We start from the raw sequence: 5730 nt of genomic DNA on the forward strand, positions 1-5730 counted from the left end.
CCTAGCCCACCATTGATACCATCTTAGTTCTCTATCCTCCATGGCCACCACAGTGGCACACAATTTCTCTTCCTCATGAACGTTTCGCAACTCAAAGTATCGTTCCAAACGATGCGTCCAACCGTACGCATCGTCGCTGGAGAAAATCAGGAGCTCAAGCTTCCTCCTCTCATACACCTTCCTAATAGGAAGCCTTGCTCGACTAGCAATCCTATCATACTTTTTGTATGGTTCCATAGCCTTGATGAGGCCCATATGCCAAACACTATGTGGGAAATGTTGGTTTTTTCCTTAAAGGGTGTTGTTTTATTGGTGTGTTGAGATGGGGATGGAGCAGTGTTGTTGGAAAAGTGGGTGATGGTGGGAAGAGGGTAAGGCTTTTTTTGAGGGCAATCATATGAATGTGTGATGAATTTGAGGGTGTAGAAGAGGTAGGAGATGGAGATTAAGACGAAGAAGGATGTCATTAGTTTTGCTATGGTACATGAAGAGTGGTGGAAGTTTTCTGAATCTTTGAGGTTGTTGTTCTTGTTGTTCATGGTGGACATGAATGGTTTCATGGATTTGAGTGAATTTTCACACCAAGAGATAAAATAAAATAATTAGCGGCATAGAGAGAGAAACAGAGAGGCTGAAGGTGTGTGATTGTGTTGGTTAAACTGAAAATGAGTTGTTTGATGAATTAGGATTTATAGTTTGTCGTGGGATGATAAGAATTATAAACAGCATAGAACAAAAGGCACCTCTGCTACACTTAATTTGTTTGAGACTAGGAGATTTAGATTTATTTATTGATCCTATGGGGATCTTATCCAATGTTAATATATGATTAGGGTTTGATAATCAATTGTCTCTTTCAAGGTAGTTAGGGTAATAGTTGAAGTCTGTTAAACTTTTGAAATAAATAATATTTTTTATATCCAGTAAACAACTTGAGAATGCATTATATTTGATCTTTTTGTTTAACAACTGCGAAATCATGCATTTATTCTAACCTTACCACTAAACTGATCGAGCATAATGAGCTAGATTATATTTTACATTTGCAAAAATTAATATAGATTTTGCTGGATAAGATTATTGGTATAATTTACGAGCAAAAAATATATTCATTTACATTTGAAAAAATTATGGATAAAAATATTTCTTTTCTCACTATCTTTTTTTTCCTCACTCTTCACGAATACTACTCGAATCATTAAATCTTAACACCAACACCTTAAGCATTTTATTTTTACTTTATCTTTTATCATCACATTATACATTTTGTTTCATATTCCCTCTAAGGCCAATCTATTTTCCTTATGATAAGTTAAATTTTACTAACCCATACTATTTGAAGTGCCTCTTTGCCTCTAAGTTGAAACATTTCATTAATTATACATGGGGCTTGAAATCCATTATTCTTAGACAACATAGAAAAACCAACCAAAACCAATGTTGGGGAATTGGTTGCCTACCACTCCTTTCAGGAAGTTCTTATTTGTTGAAGAAACAAATGTATGTACCTTCCTTCAAGTTCATAAAAACTAACCAACAATATAGGATATTCACATAAGAAGTTGGGGAAAAAGCTCAACTCAAGCATTGTACTTATTCAAATGGACAGAAGATTATGGTTCTACTTCTACCCATTAATAATTCATAGAAACAAGTACTGATGCATATAACTAGTGTTGAGAGGACTGTTGCATTTGGAAAACCATGTTTTGTGTCTGAGGTCCCAAGTAAGAAGACTCATGAATATTCTGTCCCTCAATTTTAACCCCAAAGGAGTTAGCACCATAATGAGACATGAAGATTCTTTCATGACCAGGGTTGAGAGTCATAGCTAATGTTATGACTGAAATAAACCAGCAACAATACACACAACAGAGTATTAGTGACACAAGGCTACAACTAGACAAGGAGCAAAATTCAAATCAAAGGCCTAAAAGGAAAATTACCAAGCCTAAGCATCTCAAGGATTTTGTATCAAAAGGGTGCTAAGTTGGCAACTTCTCAGTGGCTACATAATTAGTGGTTGTCTGCCATTTATATCTTTTTGTTATAATCTGCTCCTTGTTATTCCTCTAAGGCCAGTGGTGCCATTCTTGTTAGAATTCTGTTAGAATCCTTATCATTATCAATAGCTGCAGTGCTTATAAAAGGAATGATATATACCATAGAAAAGGCAGCAGAAATAAAGCTCACTTTTCCTTCTCACCTTTGTTGGAGGGACCTAGACCTCGAATGCTAGGGGCTATTTTCCTGAGCCTTTTCCTATTTTAATTTGTGCTCATAACAGTTATCCCTGTGTTAGACTGACTACTCCATTGAAAACGAGTTCTTGGTGTAGTAGGAGTAGAATTTGGCTGTTGTTGCTTGAGAGCACATGTGGTGAAGTGGATCTATTGGTGTCTTCTGAAGAAGTTGTTATGGTTTCTGTGAGATTCACTGTTGTTTTGTCATGTATGCTTGCCCTGCTTTTGTCTTTGCCTCCTGAAAGCTGCCTTATGAAGTACTTCTGAGCATGACTACCAACCTGTGTTGGAGTTCTTGTAATAACAAAATTGCAACATATATTTGTCCAATCACCTTTCCCATACTTCTTCAGACCCAATAGAAACAATATGCAGGGAACATTAAAGGGAAGTTCAAACTCCAAATCTAGAAGTAAAGAACCCAATTTTTTTTAAGTAACAAACTCACCCAAAAGACCTAGCTATCATTTGAAAAATTAAAAAATCCAACCCTTTAATATTTACATAGAATTCTTGTCCATACACCTATTAACTTTAAACTCCATCCACCAGTTCTAGCTTTTCACACAATCACCATGCTCTCAAACAGATGTGCATTCCCAATTGATCATTATATCATATATTAAAATGTATATGTGAAGTTACCAAATAAAAATAACATCTATAAAAAAAATGCAAAAGGTAAAAAATTTACTTATGTTCATCTTCAGTCCTAGGCACTCCTTTCTTCCTTTCATGCTCAATTGGTCTCAGTGAGGAAGATCTCTTTCCATATCCTTTAAACCCATCATACCCATGAGTGTTCACCCAATCTAAGGTGAAAGGTGAGGTAGCAATGCTACTATAGCCAGGAACTGGAATCAAAACAGTTTCTATATTGCTAATATCTACTTCCAACTCCTTGTACTTCCTTATCACATCAACCACTATCTTTCCGAGAATCATCTTAGCCACTTTGTGCCACTGATCTGGGGTGTCCTTATCATGCACTGCAAGAGCATTTTCAAAGAGCTTCTTGTCTTCAGAGGTCCATTTTGTGCTGCTTCTATTATTATCCTCCATCACCAACCAATTGGTGTTGGAGTTTGGAGTGCAAGGTGTAGGAGAAGAGAGGGTTATACTTTCCCACTTCATCAATTGAATTTTGTACAAGCAAAAAGCTACTACTTCATATAATCAAATTTGGGCTTATTCAAAGGAAGATTGAAACTTGATGAGTGGAAACTGAGGAAGATAAGACAGAAGAGAGAAAATGATAACACAAGTGAAAGGTTTTACCACAATAATAAGTCTAAGGATAATGTGAGAAGCATTTTGAAGGGAATCAAAATTTAGAAAAATAGCCACTTGATAAAAAAATAGAAATCCAAGAGAATGCTTGAAAATGATGTTGAATGAAGATTATTATCTGTTATCCAATTGGTCTAAATTCAAACAAGATAAAACCCTACAAACCCAATGAATTTCCCTCTAAGATACCAAACAGGAACTGAGACAGAACCATAGAAAGCAATAATAACCCCAGAAATTATCAATAAAAAAATGGAACTTTTAGTGAGAAGAGAAATAAAATAGGGAAAGCAAGAGAAGCCAAACACAATGAATGTGATAACTGATAAGTGTTAACTGAATTAGGAAACAAAAGAAAGAGTGAAGAGTTTTTTTAGAGCAACTGAGGGTAGAGAAAGACTTATTCAAAAAAAAATTGTTCTTTCTCCCTTTTTCCTTGTGTGTGTAACAAGGAAAAGAGAAAGACTTAACCATGCTCCCTTATTTTAACCAATCAATTTTGGTCCATAAATAGATGCCATAACATGCTCAATATTTCCACCACAAAGTTACAAAAACCAAATAAGAGAGGAAAGCAACTATTATGAATAGAGTCATAATATTAGTAGGATCCAGATTTGGAATGAAACAAGAAAACCAAAGTATAAAGTTGTATAACAAAAGTCTAACAAAAAATAATATCTGCCCAGTAACTAATTATTTGATGGGGGATCCAAGATGGGTACCCCTCTAATGTCTCAAATGTCATAAATCAAACTGAACTTCACTTACAATTTGATCAGAAACATGTCCCATGAAAAAGATGGTGACAAGCACAAACAGCTTTGCCAAGCATTACAGTGGCAAAAAAAAAATTCAAAAATTAATAAACTATCATTAACCATACTAACGATGGTGCATCTCTATAGTAATGCACTATTAAATGAATGGAACCAATCTTCATGAGTATATCCTACAATCTGATGTTACACCTCAATCAAATTCCAAGAAAGGAACCTAGCCTTGAAAAATAAAGACAAACAAAAATCCTAAACCTTACACAAAAATAGTTGCGACTGATTTAGCTTCTGTATGATTTCACAATGCCTCGTCTTTTTGAACTAGTTTCCCTTGATCTACTGTTACCATAACATATCTGTCAGACCCTAATTTCGTTCGGGGACTATCATTCATTGATTTTTTGATTCTCACTAGCCGAATTGCATTGTTCGACACCAGTTACCGCACAAAACGAAGGATCATTCAATGTTTTGATCAAGAATGTGAAAGATGCCAAAAAGAAGGGGCAAAAGGGTATTTTCATTGAGTTTCCTAGACCCTAGCTTGCCCAGGCCAGCCTCTGGCTCTCTTGGGCCCCCAGAAGACTTCAGGGTGAAGTAACCAGCTCGCCTGGGCGAGCTGTCTTTGCCCCAAGTGCCCATTTTCCTATAAATAGGTGTGCTAGGGAGGCTAAGGAAGGGTTCCAAGGTTCAATACTTGAGGGAATTGAGAGAGAAGAAGAAGAAAGAAGAGAAAACGAGGTCAAGGCACTGCTGAATCACGCCCATGATCAATCTCTATGTCGTTCCTCGCTAGGTGTTCTTCGCATGACCATTGGTTAGTTTTTTTAATTTTGAGGATTGAATATGATCAATGTACCCTTAAGGGTCCCCCTTGTTGTTTTATGCACGTTCATCTTCTCCATCTATCATCGTCAATCTCTTTTTCTTTGTAAAGTTTAGTCTTAACCGATTACTAAGTGTTGTAAAGTTGTCTTAAAAAAGATTGAAAGTTCATAAACAAAACCAACATAAAATCAACTCGTAACTAACTTCTTTTTATCAAATATCACTTGAGATCGTTTTAAGGTCCAACTCCTTAATGATTCTCTCCACTTTTCAAAATTTAAAACATTATTTCAAGGTCCAACGCCTTAAACGACTTTTTGTTCGTGATTAAAATGAATATTTCAAAAACATAAAAAATCAATTTAACACACAAACATTCAGACTTAAAGAACTATGTAGGTCTGAATTCTTCATCGCACCTGAGGATATGTAGGAGCAAGGGCAACACCCTTGTCGACTCCGAAAAAATAAAAAATATAAAAAGTGAAAAGTAAATAATTCTGAAGTCATGTTGCGCACACTAGATTAAAGGCTGTCGTCCCTTGTGACGGGCGCGTGGGGTGCTAATACCTTCCCTATACGTAAACAAC

The 5730-nt window shown here is 35.9% G+C and overlaps 1 pseudogene; it reads right to left on the reverse strand.

Moving 5' to 3' along the window:
• Positions 1–1596: 1596 nt before the first annotated feature.
• Positions 1597–3377, reverse strand: LOC114403038 (annotated as a pseudogene).
• Between the last annotated feature and the right edge of the window lie 2353 nt (positions 3378–5730).

The sequence above is a fragment of the Glycine soja genome, chromosome 20 (genome assembly GCF_004193775.1).
Source record: "Glycine soja cultivar W05 chromosome 20, ASM419377v2, whole genome shotgun sequence".
In the NCBI taxonomy this organism is placed as follows: domain Eukaryota; kingdom Viridiplantae; phylum Streptophyta; class Magnoliopsida; order Fabales; family Fabaceae; genus Glycine; species Glycine soja.